This window comes from Bubalus kerabau, chromosome 1 (genome assembly GCF_029407905.1).
Source record: "Bubalus kerabau isolate K-KA32 ecotype Philippines breed swamp buffalo chromosome 1, PCC_UOA_SB_1v2, whole genome shotgun sequence".
Lineage (NCBI taxonomy): Eukaryota > Metazoa > Chordata > Mammalia > Artiodactyla > Bovidae > Bubalus > Bubalus kerabau.
Genome location: NC_073624.1, coordinates 247,858,936 through 247,876,727, shown reverse-complemented (window position 1 = coordinate 247,876,727; position 17,792 = coordinate 247,858,936). Strand labels below are relative to the sequence as shown.

Below are 17,792 nucleotides of genomic sequence, written 5' to 3'. Positions count from 1 at the left end.
GTATGACCTAAATCAAATCCCTTACGATTATACAGTGTAAGTGACAAATAGATTCAAGGGATTAGGTCAGATAGACAAAGTGCCTGAATAACTATGGATGGAGGTTTGTGACATTGTACAGGAGACAGTGATCAGATTCATCTCCAAGAAAAAGAAATGCAAAAAGGCAAAATGGTTGTCTGAGGAGGCCTTACAAATAGCTGTGAAAAGAAGAGAAATTAAATGCAAAGGAGAAAAGGAAAGATATATGCATTTGAATGCAGAGTTCCAAAGAATAGCAAGAGAGATAAGAAAGCCTTCCTCAGTTATCACTGCAAAGAAATAGAAGGAAACAATAGATTGGGAAAGACTAGAGATTTCTTCAAGAAAATTAGAGATACCAAGGGAATGTTTCATGCAAAAATGGGCACAATAAAGAACAGAATAGGTATGGACCTCACAGAAGCAGAAGATCTTAAGTAGAGGTGGCAAGAATACCCAGAAGAACTATACAAAAAAGGTCTTCATGACCCAGATAATGATAGTGATGGTGTGATCACTCACATAGACATCCTGGAATGTGAAGTCAAGTGGGCCGTAGGAAGCATCACTACAAACAAACCTAGTGGAGGTGATGGAATTCCAGTTCAGCTATTTCAATCACTAAAAGATGATGCTCTGAAAGTATTGCATTCAATATGCCAGCAAATCTGGAAAATTCAGCAGTGGCCACAGGACTGGAAAAGGTCAGTCTTCATTCCAATCCCAAAGAACGGCAATGCCAAAGAATATTGAAACTACTGCACAATTGCACTCATCTCACATGCTAGCAAAGTAATGCTCAAAATTCTCCAAGCCAGGTTTCAACAGTATGTGAACTGTGAACTTCCAGATGGCCAAGCTGGATTTAGAAAAGTCAGGGGAACCAGATATCAAATTGCCAACATCCGTTGGCTCATTGGAAGAGCAAGATAGTTCCAGAAAAACATCTACTTCTGCTTTATTGACTATACCAAAGCCTTTGACTGTGTGGATCACAATAAACTGTGGAAAATTCTTAAATAGATGGGAATATCAGACCACCTTACCTGCCTCCTGATAAATTTGTATGGAGGTCAAGAAGCAACAGTTAGAACTGGACATGGAACAACAGACTGGTCCAAATCAGGAAAGGAGTACGTCAAGGCTGTGTATTGTCACACTGCTTATTTAACATATGCAGAGTACATCATGCAAAATGCTGAACTGGATGAAGCACAATCTGGAATCAAAATTGCTGGGAGAAATATCAATAACTTCAGATATGCAGATGATACCACCTTTATGGCAGAAAGTGAAGAACTAAAGAGCCTCTTGATGAAAGTGAAAGAGGACAGTGAAAAAATTCCCTTAAAACTCAGCATTCAGAAAACTAAGATCACTGCATCTGGTCCCATCATTTCATGGCAAATAATGGGGAAACAATGGAAACAGTGAGAGACTTTATTTTATGGGGCTCCAAAATCACTACAGATGGTGACTGCAGCCATGAAATCAAAAGACGTTTGTTCCTTGGAAGAAAAGCTATGACCAACTTACACAGCCTATTGAAAATCAAGACATAGGCTGCCAACAAAAGTCTGTCTACTCAAAGCTCTGGTTTTTCCAGTAGTCATGTATGAATGTGAGGGTTGGACTATAGAGTAAACTGAACGCTGAAGAATTGATGGTGGTGTTGATCTGTAGTGTTGGAGAAGACCCTTGATAATTCCTTGGACTACAAAGAGATCCAACCAGTCCGTCCTAAAGGAAATCAGTCCTGAATATTCATTGGAGGGACCGATGCTGAAGCTGAAACTCCAATACTTTGGCCACCTGATGCAAAGAACTCGCTCATTAGAAAGATCCTGATTCTGGGAAAGACTGAAGGCAGGAGGAGAAGGGGATGGCAGAGTGATTGGATGGCATCATCAACTCAATGGACATGAGTTTGAACAAGCTCTGGAAGTTGGTGATGGACCAGGGAGTCTGGCATGCTGCAGTCCATGGGGTCGCAAAGATTTTGACACTCCTGCATGACTGAACAACAATAATACATTTATTACCCTATTATTTACAGGGTAATAATTCTCCTGTTTCAAATACCATGGCATTCAAATGTGCCTGAGTGTGTTCAGTTGTGTCTTATCTTTGCAATCCCATGGCCATGGAATTTTCCAGTCAAGCTCCTCTGTCCGTGGAATTTTCCAGACAACAATACTGGAATGGGGTGCCATTTCCTTCTCCAGGAGATCTTCCTGTTCCAGGGATCAAACCCACATCTCTTGTGTCTCCTGCATTGGCAGGTTGATTCTCTACCACTGAAGCCACTTGTGAAGCCTGGCATTTAAATTACAGGGTTCAAATAAATGCATACAGCTTTCAGTATTCAAAGGAATTTTTTTTCCCCTTGAAGTGACCCAATTAAAGTGAAATGTTTATCACTTAAGAGACACTAATTTCTTCACTCATTGATGCTGCATTTACCTAATGGATAACACATAAGAAAAACTGGGAAGTCTCTTACCCAATCCCCACCATAAGTAGTTGTCCTTACCCAAGGATCTATAAAGCAACTTCATATCTTTTTCCATCAAATGCAAACACTACAGGAGAAGCCTATACATTTAGCAACTATAGTTTAGTGAAAATGATTTTACTAGGCCACTTTCTCTGAGCCACAGAGACAAGGAAACATAACTATCCTGGGCTGAGTGCCAGGTCTGCTCCTATATTGTAAGAATAAAACTACTAATAACTCTGAAAGTGTCTGGTACACCCTGAGGTCTATATCACTGATTGTTAACCTCTGGGGCCATGAATCCCTTTGCGATTTTGATGAAAGCCACAAATTATTTATATGAAAAGAAGGCATGTGTGACATATTGCCACCACAAGCAGTACAGAATTTTGTACACAATTTCAGGAGATTTTGTGACCTTCTCTCCATACCTAGAGGTTCCATAGATGCTAAGTTAAGAACACCAGGTCTATAGTTATAGAAGAGACAATTATTTTGAAATGTATTATTTTGAAATCTTCTGAAAAGGCAGCATAGGCTGCAAGTCTTTACTCAGCATCCTCTTCTTTTTGGTACCTGATCTCATGCCAATTATCTTTTTTTTATTAAAATATAACTTTATAATTTAAAAAATTACTGCAATTAAGTTGTTGAATATAATTTTAAATTTGTTATCAATATTTAGTATCAACATTACTTTTTCAATATTAATACATCAACTTCCTCAATTGAATGTTAGTACTGATATTTAATTTTTATTTCTGTTATCAACAGTGCTGCCAACAAGTTATTTGCAAGCATTTAAAACTAAACATCTAGATTTAGAGGCTTGAATTAGTTGATTTAACATTTCAGTAACTCAAACATTATTTTCTAATCTTATCTGGAAAATATATTTACTGATGATTAAAAAAACAAACAACACCTATGAGTTTAAATCTGCATGAAAGCAGATCTATCTTTAAATGTTTCTCTTCCCTTCTCTCTTTCCTAGCTCTTCATAAACCAGCTTGATAACACTGTCCCTCTCTTTCCAGTACACTGGCTTTTTATTTATTTATTTAATTTTATTTTATTTTTAAACTTTACATAATTGTATTAGTTTTGCCAAATATCAAAATGAATCCGCCACAGGTATACATGTGTTCCCCATCCTGAACCCTCCTCCCTCCTCCCTCCCCATTCCATCCCTCTGGGTCGTCCCAGTGCACCAGCCCCAAGCATCCAGTATCGTGCATCGAACCTGGACTGGCAACTTGTTTCATACATGATATTTTACATGTTTCAATGCCATTCTCCCAAATCTTCCCACCCTCTCCCTCTCTCACAGAGTCCATAAGACTGTTCTATACATCAGTGTCTTTTTAAAGCATTAATAGAAACAGGTACTTCTTGTGTTGACAGAATATATATTTTGATAGCTTTTTGAGTATAATTTGAGAATCTTACTAAGAATCTTTAGTAGATATTTCTGTACTTCATCTCCTACACAATTCCTGCTTCAAACAACCAACCAAGCTACCTAACTTTGTTGTTGGTCCAGTTTAAGATTGCTTTCATAAATCTCTGCCCTTCTATCCAATACAGCATTTTCATTTTACTTGAAACTGAGAGTCAAAAAGTTATAATAATTTATTATATGTCACTATGACTACTGGCTAAGCACTTTGAAATAAAAATACCTACACAATACAATTTCCCCAAGTTGTAGGTAAACTAAAAATCTAACTGAAGAAAATAAAGTCATAAAATAAAATGTAAGTGTTTTTAAAATGGTCTTTGAGGCAGGGGGGCTTCCCTAGTGGCTCAGAGGTTAAAGTGTCTGCCTGGAATGCAGGAGACCTGGGTTCGATCCCTGGGTTGGGAAGATGCCCTGGAGAAGGCAATGGCACCCCACTCCAGTACTCTTGCCTGGAGAATCCCATGGAGGGAGAAGCCTGGTGGGCTACAGTCCATGGGGTCGTGAAGAGTCGGACACGACTGAGCGACTTCACTTACTCACTTACTTATTTTAGGCAGGGAGAGATTACCTTTCTATACTTGAAGTCTAAGTTATATAGTTAACTTTAAAAATCAAATTGTATAATCTTATTTAATAATATACACATTTAAATAGGTATCAGTAAAGGTATGGGGAGAACAATGCCAAAGTCTTAGGAGTTAAGAGCAGGATTGACATGGGTCACAATAGATGATTTTTAATGTATATGAAACATTCCTACATTGTTTGAATTTGTTACAAGAGTATTAATAACACTTGTAATTAGCAAAAGCTAGTAATAGTAACAATGAAGTAGAGATTATTTTTTTTAAATGACAACTTCTGTTCAGTTGTACAAAAAATAAAAAATATCCAGATATCTTTTAAAGTTTCAATGTAATGCTTCTCATATTTGTACATGAAAGTGAGCAGCATGTCTTGCCTATAAGAGATTATGAAAGGAATATAATTACACATATATAATACATTGTATATAATAAATATGTAAATTATATATTTTAAACATAATATTATAGGGCTTTCCAGGTGGCACAGTGCTAAAAAATCCACCTGCCAGTGCAGGAGATGCAAGGACACAGATTTGATCCCTGGGTTGAGAAGATGCCCTGGATTAGGAAATGGCAACCGACTCCAGTATTCTAGCCTGAAAAATTGCAGAGGAGCCTGGTGGAATGCAGTTCACAGGGTCACATAGAGCTGGACACAAATGAGCATGAGTGTATGTAATGTAATATTATATAAGATGCCCAATGAAATATCTTTGAGCTAGAAAGAGTCCTATGTAATAGGCTGTCAGTATACACACGGTATTTTCAGGGATGGCACCAACCCTATATGTGCAAGATAGCATTATGGGCCGTGTGATTTAAGGAATTGAAAGTCGCCTCAAAAAGAAACAAAAGGAAATTTGGTAAAACGCCAGGATTTTAGCTGAAGGGTTTTAATGACATGATATTGCTGTGCTGTGCTAAGTCGCTTCAGTCGTGTCCAACTCTGTGCGACCCCATAGACGGCAGCCCACGAGGCTCCCCCGTCCCTGGGATTCTCCAGGCAAGAACACTGGAGTGGGTTACCATTTCCTTCTCCAATGCATGAAAGTGAAAAGTGAAAGTGAGGTCGCTGAGTCTTGTCCGACTCTTAGCGACCCCATGGACTGCGGCCCACCAGGCTCCTCCATCCATGGGATTTCCCAGGCAAGAGTACTGGAGTGGGGTGCCATTGCCTTCTCCGACATGATATTATGATGTTATAATAAAATATATTTTAGGAATTAAAGATTTCTGATTCTACGTATATGTTGTCATATATCTAAATGCTAATTGTGCTGTCAAAGAGCACAGATGTATATCAAATGAAGTGATGTATGTTAAAAGCTTAAAAAAAAATAAGACCTGATAAAATACTGGTGGATTTATATCATGCTTTTTGAGCCATTAGATTTTTAATAATCTAAATTGTTTGATCTCTGATGGCATATACTTAATTTGTCCAGAATATTGAAAATAGATTGACTGGTAAGTATCTTTATATAATTCAATCCCAAAATGTCTATCCAACATTAAAATTGATGAATGTGGCATTCAGGCAAATGCTACCAGCCCTTGGGGAAGAGTACATCTTGGCTTCTGTTGTGATGCTGAAACACTGGACTATACTATATCCAAGTCATGAGCCTTTTGGCAGTGGCAATTTCACAAAATATTGGCTTGGGAAAATAATTCTAATTCTTTTTCCATAGACAAATTCATGAATTAACTAAAGCTTCCAATTGTTCACTCCCACCAAAAATGCTATCCAGCTAGCTACCTGCTTAACTATACATTTTTTTAAGACTTAACCACACCGTGGAAACCCTGCATGTGAACTGCCAGAATTGCATAGAACACATGTTTTCAAATACCTACTCTCTTATGGTTTCAAACTAGCAACTTAGAGATTCTTATTTGTTTTGGGTGAGCTATAGGCAAAATAATCACTCTGCCAACATCCTGATCTTCTATTGATAAGCAGCCACAGTTGTGGCAGTGGTAGTGGGGGGATTTGGGTATTTGGAAGATTGGACCCAAATGCATGTTTGTGATTGTGTTGGATGATTGAGAGCATCAGAGACATTCTCAATATTTTGCCCAAAGCCTAGTAGAAAATTTACAGAATACCTGAGAGAATTTTTGATTCAATATCCTTAATGGGTACAAAATGACTAGGGACTGGCTGGAACCTCAGGGAAGAGTATAAACGAGAGTGGTCCATTCCTTTGGGCAAGCATGAATTTTGGAGGACTGTGTATGTACTCAGTGGTCAAAAATAAACACCAGAGTCCTTACTAATTTGCTTGACCATACAAATACATGTTCTTTGTCCTCCAAAGTGGGTGAAATAACAAATTTACTAATTATTTACCCTTAGAAATATCTGTGGGATAGGAAACATATAATCTTGTTACAGATAATGTAGCTAATATGTACCATGTAGTAGTTACAGATAAGTTTAAACTTTCAAACGTTTGTTCTGGCTGTAAAATGTCAGTTGGACCCATTTTGGTGCTTTTTATTACTGCATCAAAACCATGCTGTGAATTTGTAGCTGCCATAAATGCTTAATGTAAGAGCTCATTGTGCAATAAAGTGTCAGAACACTGTTTTTAAACACGTTTTTAAAGCAACATTTTACAGCTTACATTTTTTCCCACTGTGTACTATAAAAAGTACAGATTTTCAATGTCACATTCATAAGAAGCACATAATCGTTCCTGGGAAAGCCTAGTATGGTGAGAATTAAATGGTTCCTCTTCAACCTATTTATAAACCCTACTTTTTCTTCCCCCTTCTGTGAGGCCACTTCTATCTTCCTCAAAGGAGAACACAAACCTCAGAAGAACATGATGTATTCAGAGATTAATTTGGGTGTTTTGATCTTCAATTGATTCACACTTTAAACATGCAAATCAATACCAAAAAATATAGAAAGAAGTAGATCTCCCATATTTTATCAAGGATTACTTCACATATCATAAAATAACTTTCTTATTTACCATCCAAAAATATCCAAACTTTTTGTTTTTAAATTAAAAGACAGTATTTCTCTTTCCATTTTGTTGAGTTAGAATTTTATTTTCATCTGAAATCTCTCCTTCTATTATCCTATCAATATTCTTATTCTCTTACAGTTGAAAGAATTACATTATTTCATTCGTTCATTTGTTTGTCAATACAACCTTGAGTGCAACTTGAGATCTTTTTCATATTTTTCTAATTATTTTCCATCTTGAATTAATGGGCAGTCTTGTGGCCAGGATTTTCTAACAACCAAATTGAAGATCTAAGGGGAAGAAAAAAAATTCTCCTGGCAGCCTCAGCCATTCCTATTCTGGCACAAACTTGTCAATACCAAACTGAAGAGTATCACAAGACTTAGCTTGAACGTCTGTATTCAAGAAGGGCAATATCCTATAAACATGGCAATAACAGAATTCTTTCTACTTTTTAAGATCTACCTAGATGGAGTCAAGAAGTTGTTTCTGTAACAAACACGGATTGTTTCATAGCCTTCTCCAGTACTGGCAGATAAGAAAACATTCTTCTTGTGGAAAGATTTCCCCTCTGTTTGGAAACTTAGGTATGATTTCTGAGGTTCAAGTGAAGAAATTTTGTCTGTTACTGATCATCACTCCCTCACAAAAATTTGGCACCAGGCTGATCACTTAGGTGTCACTCAGTAAGTGTCTGTTGAATATGTGAACTGTTTAATTTGAAAATCTGAAAAAGTGAATAAAATAAAGTATGTTCACACAATCATTAGTTTTGTTTGTTTGCTTTATGTCCAAGAAGTTTGACTTAAGATTTGCAAGTACCTACATTAGTATAATCTTTAATTTTTGTCTCAGGATCCAATTTAAGGGGGGATCTTCAGAATAACCTGGACTTTTGTCCAGAAAAATGACTCAACTCCACAGAGATTAGGGACAGGTGTTTTTTTTGTTTTTTTTTTTTTGACTTGAGTTCTCTTTCTTTTTTCCTCTGACTTGTAACATGAAATTTCCTTTCTTTCCTTAACTCAAAACCAAGGCATCATAAAATGTATAAAAGTGTTACATAGTGGACTGAGCAACCAATTAACATCTTTGACTGAAAATCTAACAAAAAAATTCACATCTTATAACATAATGATTTTCACAAGAGACAAAATCTTTTGAAATGACTGCCATCAAGAAAAACATCACTAACTTTTGAGCTGCTCTTGGTAAACATGGAAATAAGTTGGTGATTCATTCTTATTCAGAGGAAAGCATTTGATTTTTTTTAAAAGCTCAAGGGAAAGTGCCAACTACAAAATGCCAAAGAGATTAAAAGGAAGTGCAGACATTCATGAGAAGCCTTTAAAAAAGTTACTTTTACATTCCAACCAATTTTCGTCTTTTTTTTTTTTTTTGAGCCACATGGCATGTATGTTTAATATGCATGAAGTTGGCACAAATGTGTGTTTTTTTTTTTTTTCCTACTAGCTAGTGACAACCTAAGAATTTGGAATACACAGCATTTTTTTGTGTGTGTTCTAAGGTATGGCAATTTATTACTCATTTAATTTTTTAGAATATTTTCTAGCTGTTGAAATTGAAGCTTTTCATAATCTTAGTATCTCTAGCCATAATAGCCATTGCCTAAGGTTTGTCATTTATAATTTCTTAAAAACAATGATGCCAGTGAAAACCACAATGTATTAGAGACTAAAAATGGTGAGACCAAATGCTTAAATTCCCAACAGTTTCTTCTAGCTTCTATTAATTTTTTCTGGCTTCCTTTAGATGCTGAGTATATAAGTGAGTGCATATTTAATACTAACACTAATAATTTTACCTATTTCTTAAAATTTTAAGTCTTTTTATAGATTTATGATAAAAGAAATCCAGCCTCAGGAATCAATCCTGGATTTACTTCTGATTCTATTAAGCAAATTTTACTCCATTATTTTATGCCCTTTGACCTTTAATATGTTGAAATTGCTGAATTACTTTTATTTGAAGTATCATTTGCTGTTCGGTTCACAAAATTATATTTAGAGAGTTAAAATACTAAAGAGAAAGGTGAAGTTGCTCAGTCGTGTCCGACTCTTTGCAACCCCATGGATTGTAGCCTACCAGGCTCCTCCATCCATGGGATTTTCCAGGCAAGAATACTGGAGTGGGTTGCCATTAAAGAATATTAGCTTTTGAGAATTGAATCCTCTAACTCTTGCATTCTGGAGTAGGTAACAAGCAAATAAGTGAGTGAAGGAAGATTGACAACAGTATTCTAAGCTCTTTTTTCTATTTGGTTATAAATGTCATATAATTGGTTATATCCTATAGCCTGCATAACTATCCTACTTGAAGACTCAGCAACACAAAAGACAAGACAAGAGAGAGGCATGGTGGTAAATGGGAGAACTTTTCTCAGGGTAGAGCTTCTGGGAAACAAAATCTTGTTGTAATAATATTGATACTAGTCAGTAAGATTCCTGGTGTTCCGGTACCAAGCATGCTATAAGACATCCTAGTAGATTACCCCACTCTGCAGTGATATAGAAAGAAGACAAATTGCTTCCATTAAACTATCCAGTAGCTTTAGGTGTAATTACATTTCAGATGATCACAGAACCTCTATAACTACTCCTTTCTCATTTAGTAGGTTCATACATGATTACATGCTTCTTACAGAGACACAGCTATGTTTCCCCTAGCATGAATACATTTTAGCAAGAACAACAAACTTTACTAAAAGCTTTATATATGGTTAAAAATATGTAACTTTTACATTTTGATTTTTCTTGTTTTTATGCTTTCAAGATGGAAAAGCAAATACCAAGATAAGTAGTTTGTGTAGGTAAAATTATAGTGCATTTGCTCACTTATTCCCCCCACTTATTCAAGAAACATAAAACACTAAGCAGCACCAATTGGGGTATCAGAGATATAGTAGAGGGCAAAACAGATAAATCTAGACAAATAAATAAACAAATAGATGTATTATAGATCAGATGGTTGTAAGTGAAATAAGGAAAACTAAGATTAGGTGAAAGAGAAGGAGTAGAAGTCATTATAGAAAGAAAGTAAAGAAAGATTCAGAAAGTTTAGCTGAGTGAGAAAGCAAGCCACAAGACTGCATAAAGGGTGAAGCTCACCAGGCAGGAGGAACAGTGAAGTGATGCAGAGTTTCATCTGCATTAAAGAACTCACATTTCTGTTCAATGTTACATGAATTACCCCTGGACACAGCTGGCCTACTCTGAGGTATCTTGTATAGGTGATAGACTAGTATCTTCACGAATTTTAATTACAACATAAAGTATGAATGTTGACAACAACCTAAATCTCTGTCAATAAAGGATATTTAAATTATACTCATCCACCCTTTAAAAACTCAGCAGCACTTATTAATAAAAAAATAAGTAAGTCTATACGAACTGGCGTGGAAAGATCTCCAAAAGTAACGCTTACGAAAAAAATCAGTTACAGAAAAAATGTTTATTCATAGAATCTGATTTCATTTATACTAAAAATTTATAAAAATATAAGTAGCAAATACAAAAATATATAACTTGTATATATATATATGCATATTCAAAAAGTCAGACTTTTATAACAATTAATAAAGGTTACAGTCTCTCTAGATGAATTGGGGAGCAGAGAGGACTTTGGATGTTTTCTCTGTTTTATGAAGCTTGCAATATAGTAAAAAAAATAATAATAATTTTCATGAAAAATAATGAGAACCAAAAAGACCCTGCCTAAAAATATGTAGCTGATATATTCCTTGTGTTGAAATGCTTGATTAAGACCAAGTATTTTTTAAATGTTTAAGCATAAATATATATTAATCATTCTCACCATATAAATATTCTTAGAAACATATGGGTGATTAAACAAAACATGAAAAAAGAAACAACAGTCTGCATGTCCACAGTATCTTTGATGTGAAAGAAAATGGAACTTTTAAAGGTAATGGACAATTAAATAAAGAAAATATATTTAGAATTTAAAGGTTAGGAACTTCACATGAACAAAATATTTTCAATTTTCTAATATCTAAAGAATGTCAAATATTGTTTCTTAGTTATACTGCAAAATTGACATTACTAAAATATCAATAACCTCAGATATACAGATGACACCACCTATATGACAGAAAGTGAAGAAGAACTAAAAACCTTTTAAAGAAGGTAAAAGAAGAAAGTGAAGAAGCTGGCTTAAAACTCAACATTCAGAAAACTAAGATCATGGCATCCAGTCACATCACTTCATGGCAAATAGATGGGGAAACAATAGAAACAGTAACAGACTTTATTTTCTTGGGCTTCAAAATCACTGCAGATGGTGACTGTAGCCGTGAAACTAAAAGATGCTTGTACCTTGGAAGAAAAGCTATGACAAACCTAGACAGCATATTAAAAAGCATAGAGATTACTTTGTAACAAAGGTCCATATAGTCAAAGCTATGGTTTTTCCAGTAGCTATGTATGGATGTGAGAGTTAGACCATAAAGAAGGCTGAGATCTGAAGAATTGATGCTTTTGAACTGTGATGTTGCAGATGACTCTTGAAAGTCCCTTGGACTGCAAGGAGATCCAACCAGTCAATCCTAAAGGAAATCAGTCCTGAATATTCATTGGAAGGACTGATGTTGAAGCTGAAACTCCAATACTTTGGCCACTTGATAAGAACTGACCCATTTGAAAAGATTCTGATGCTGGGAAAGATTGATGGCAGAAGAAGGGGACAGCAGAGGACAAGATGTTTGGATGGCATTACTGACAAAATAGATATGAGTTTGAGTAAGCTCCAGGAGATGGTAAAGGAAGGTTAGCCTGGAGTGCTGCAGTCCATGGGGTTGCAAAGGGTTGGACACAGCTGAGCGACTGATGTGAGAATTAAACTGTGAAGAAAGCTGAGCGCCAAAGAATTGATGCTTTTGAAGTGTGGTGTTGGAGAAGACTCTTGAGAGTCCCTTAGACTGCAAGGAGATCCAACCAGTCCATTCTGAAGGAGATCAGCCCTGGGATTTCTTTGGAAGGAATGATGCTGAAGCTGAAACTCCAGTACTTTGGCCACCTCATGCGAAGAGCTGACTCATTGGAAAAGACTCTGATGCTGGGAGGGATTGGGGGCAGGAGGAGAAGGGGATGACAGAGGATGAGATGGCTGGATGGCATCACCGATTTGATGGACGTGAGTTTGAGTGAACTCCAGGAGTTGGTGATGGACTGGGAGGCCTGGCGTGCTGCAATTCATGGGGTCGCAAAGAGTCGGGCACGACTGAGCGACTGAACAACAAGACAACTGTTGGCACTGCTACTGAGAGACCAACTAATAATAAAGAGCAGAAAGAAAAATGTGAAACAGTTAAATCATGTAAAACAATGCTAGTCTGGTTTAAGCCTGTTTGCTGGTACCTTTACTTTAATTTCATATATGCTTCCCTGATGGCTCAGAGGTTAAAGAGTCTGCCTGGAATGCAGGAGACCCAGGTTTGATCCCTGGGTCAGGAAGATCCCCTGGAGAAGGAAATGGCAACCCACTCCAGTACCCTTGCCTGGAGAATCCCATGGAGGGAGGAGCCTGGTAGGCTACAGTCCATGGGGTCACAAAGAGTCGGACACGACTGAACGACTTCACTTTAATTTCATATGATCAAAAATTCTGATTAGTCCTTTAGTAAATTTATAATTTCTCCACAATGTCAATAGTTATAGTCTCTCATTTTCTTTAAATAATAAGCTCAGTTCATCTGAGTCTAACCAGTCAAGGAATCCTTAAAATTTGTTTAGAAATTGATCATATTTTAAGTCTTTACAAGTCTATAACTGCCAAGTTTTACCAGTTTCTATAAATAGCTTGACCTCCATGAGTTAACACATATGTGGTATAAGATTAAAAGACCTTCTGTTCTTCCGTAAAATATTATTATTTTTTTTATTAGGTGAAAGTGTCCCAATACTGCTCCAAAATAAATACACCAGCTAAAGTTGGTTTTACTTAAACATCTCAGAGAGGCTAGTTACTGGAGACCATAAACCTAAATGAATGATCAAGACCTTTGCAAAGCAATGTATAAGCAATTTCTCTCAAGCATTCTGTCTTATTATTCTATTAGTGCAGTGTGGTTTCACTCAGATTTGATTTGCTTTCAGCCAATCAGCATTTGTGTGTTGGGTATTCCAATCAGCTATAATTCAGCCAGCATTATGACAGTTTAAGAACCAGCTTTAGAGCTTAATAGGCAGGCTAGTGTTTCAGTACCACACATCTGTAGAAGCCAGTGCCCTAATCCACAATAGACCTGCTCAAGTGAATTGTTAGACACCCGTACAGCGAGCAGGTGGCTGTGCTCTTAATTAACCCAGGAGCATCCTCCCGGGGGGGGGGGGCTGGGATCAATTACATCAGGCTGTCTCTCACAACTGCAGCCACTTTTTTGTTGTTGTTTTCGCTAGAATTTGATTGAGTCTCTGATCGTGGGGGAGGATACACTTCTAGCTCTCAGGAATTTCTGAGAAGTGAGCTGTTCCCAGTCCTGTGTCTTCTAAGCTCCATTTAAAATAGTGTGTGTCTGTACACACATACATATATGTTTGCTCTTGAAGTGAAAAATGGCAAAGGTTGATGATGAGGCCCCTTGTAAATTGCACATCATGCTGTTAGCTGCCATCACACACAGCAATCTAAACACAGATAGTTCTAGAATATAATTTTGTGACATGGAAGAAGATCATGAGACTTGTACATCAGAGGGCTTGAGGTTAAAAAGTTATTAAAAACCACATTGAAATGGAAAGCTATGAGATGTACAGCTTGGTGTAGTCACTTGAGCTTTTTAGGTGGCATATGTGGGTGCTTTGCCGTAGATTGGCGATTTGCCAGAGTTGGAGATCTTAGAAATAGAAAAAAAGATGCAGAAGGAAAAGAGAAAGAGGGTAGAACAAACAAGAAAAAAAGGATGGGAGAAGCAGCAGCAGCAAAGGCCTTCACCTACTACAGCTCCTTCTTTTGAAACACATTTATTTCTTCTCCTGCTTGTCTCCTGAGTTTGATTGGCAAGTTCATCAGGAAGAAAGGGAAAATCACCTGAGAAATTAAGGCATTGGTTTTCTTATCAATCATGGTGACAGATGGAATTGACTATGGCTTTTGTTTGTGGGTACGTTTGGCAAGACTTCTCTGGGTCAATTTCATCTCAGTATTTGCAATTAAATGTCAAATGCAATAGAAAAAAAATTGCAAGTTGGCATGTAGATGGATTGACTACCATATTATTTTGCTGCTTTAATAAATTATTTGAAAATTATGCTATTAAGAATCATAGGCTAAGGGGTTGCAGTCCATGCTTTGGAAATACATATTAGAGAAAGGAAAAGAAAAATATATGAACACATACAGGAAGGAAGCTTCAAATAACTTTGTAAACCAAGCTATATCCTAACATTGTTTGCACAAGGTGACGTGTGATATACAGGAAATCTGTCTTCCAATGGCCAAGACTCATGTCAGCCCTAGTAGAATAGTTCATGTCCAAGCTGGACCTAGGGTCAGCTATTTACAAGTGCAAAGATTTTACCAGAATAATTCACAAAAAGCAAAACTGAAAACTTCTGTTTCTAGTGTCATCACTGACATAAAATCTACACAAGTACGTGGCCCAACTAGTGAGACAAATTCAGTTTTGCTTTTGCTATTCATCATGTTAGAATATCCAGGAAAGTATGCTATTTTCTTTACAAAAGTATTTCTCAGTTTTGACATGGGCTCTTTTCCATTGGCTTAGGAAAATACATAATAAAAAAAAACATGCCCCCCCTCCTCTACACATTATAAAGTGTTCTATAAATATGCTTGCAGGAATAAACTCATTGGCTATTCAATATCCTGTCAGATGCACAGATCTGGCATCCTTGGTAAGTAACAGCCTGATTGGCTGAGGTTTTTGACGTGATCAAAACTGTAGCCTCCGTACTGAAAATTGTTTGATAAATGTGTGTTTTCCCATTTTGCTTAAAAGGAAACCTATTATGTGGGCAGCTGCCTTTTGAATGTTATTAATGCCAAAGTGAAGCTTTATATTACAAAGTAAAATGAAGCCAGCTTTTAATATTAGACTGAAAAGTATTGTTATGCAGCAGAAGGGGTGACCTTTGACTCAAGCAAGAAAGCTGATTTATATAATAAAATGCGGAGAGATAGCCTTAAAAAATGCTAACACCCTCTTTTTTCTTAGTGAGGGAAACCAGAAAAGAATTAAATATGTAGTTATAAGAAGTACCCCAAGGAGAAAAATCCTCCAAGGAGTCATCCCAATACATGCTTAAACTTTCCTTTAAGTTGGATGAAAAGGTCAAACCCACAGATGGAAAATGCATGTTCCATCAAGGAGCTAGGGGCAAGACCTGCCTGCATTATTTAGTGTAAGTACAAGAGAAATCCAGGCAAACGGGGCAAATCGATTGGGATCATCTCACTTGCTGATCTGGTTGCCTTACTAGAGACATAGGACACATGCTTATCTAGGTTAGGGTGTATCTTAGTGGAGGGGGCATTTACTGATATCCAAATGGAATTTTAATGTGTGCAGAGGCAAGGAAGAGATTGGTGGGAGGAGGGAGTAGACAGGATTTGCTCTTGACTGATCCACCTTTCCATCAACATTTCATATCTGACTGTCAGAAACATGTGCAGTGGTCAGGTCTATACAGTGATGCCAAAGATAATGTTTTGACAGTTTATCTCAGTATGTGTTTTTACTGCCCAGTCCAGAAAAGATGTTTGTCATGTACAGCCAAGGTTCTATTCAACAGGGATGTATAATTGATGTAAAGATGGGCTATCACTAGGAAAAATTCATTGCGAAAGAAAAGGAAATGAAAGTGATTTTTAATATTCTAAAGTAAAAAGTACAATACTGGTAATGGATTTTAAAAATGTATTCAAGTCAATTTAAATATCGTGTTCTCTTAAATATACAATAAAATTGTCACATATATGCTATTGAGAATACTCTAAATTGAAGTGAACATGGGGAAAATGAGAGCTATTTGAATTTGCATTGCTTATCAAACAGAGTGAGATAAGCATGATTGCTTTCAACATTTTACAGTAGAAAAATGTTTATCTCTGGCTTTGGACTTGGTTTCCCTAAGACTAGCGACAAACAGTGCCAAATTCTACTCTAAGACTTCGCTTTGTATTCAATTTCAAGAGCAACGATGAAGCCAAAGATCAAAGCTTGGATCCTTCAAGGAATGCATAAAATATACTATAAATTATTGATTTATAGAATATGCAGGATTAAAACTCCATAGCAGAGCTTCTGCTCCTTGCTTTACAATGTTCTAAGTGTTCTCAATGGCTTAGTACTGATTTTCTTTTACAACTTTGAGTTGCCCCAAATTCCTGACCATTATTACTGCCAGTTGCTGAAGTCATAATACTGCCATGAGCGATCACCCAAATGTATGTTAAAATCCAGTTACAATACATTTCCCCTGTCATAGCGACCTATAATCTTTGAATGTCCCCTAATTCAGATGACATGAGAGGGAATCAGAGCCATAAAGGCTTTTTCTGCCAAATGCCTGTGTCTCTTGGTGTTCGTAATCTTTGAAGAAAGAGATGTGTATGAAAATAGAGAAACTGCAAATAGAGAAACTGACTAGTGAATCCAATTTTGATATATGACTTGTTTTATCATAGTGTCATCTCTCGGCTTTGGGTGAACTTTCTGTCTTGCAAAGAATCCAATATCCCTCAAGAGACATAATTATTAAATGAAAGATCATATGTAAAATACTTAAACATAGCAATTATAACTGAGTAGAGCAGAGCTACTTTTCTTTGCAATTAAAGGATAGCCAATGCTGTTTGAATTTCCTGTATCTGGAAGTCCTGGCAGGATTTTTCCAGGATGACATAAAAGGAGCTGTTGCTGTTTTTAAATTTAATTTTGTACATGTTTAAGGAAAATGTTTTTTCTATCACATCCACTGTAAAGTGATGAGCAGATGTCAAAGCCTGTGAAACATTCCTGAACTCAAGCCATGGACTTCACTTTGAGTTACAGTCTGTTTCCATTTCTCATACTTTCATCTCAAATGCACATCCTTGCAGAGCTTCAGAAGTTTGGGTTGTTCTCAGTCACTCAAATGAAGTTTGCTGTTTCGTGACCAACTTGTTGCCCTTGCAAGTTTAGAATATGTCACATGCCTTGTTTTCTTAATTCTAGAATTAGTCTCTTCCTGTCCCCCAGCCTC

General features: G+C 36.6%; 1 non-coding gene across 1 annotated transcript; it reads left to right on the top strand.

Annotated features, from left to right (window-relative positions):
- The first annotated feature begins 4,313 nt into the window (after window positions 1–4,313).
- Window positions 4,314–4,385, top strand: TRNAS-GGA (transfer RNA serine (anticodon GGA)). Its single transcript has one exon. It is a non-coding gene; the product is annotated as a tRNA-Ser (tRNA).
- The last annotated feature ends 13,407 nt before the right edge of the window (window positions 4,386–17,792 follow it).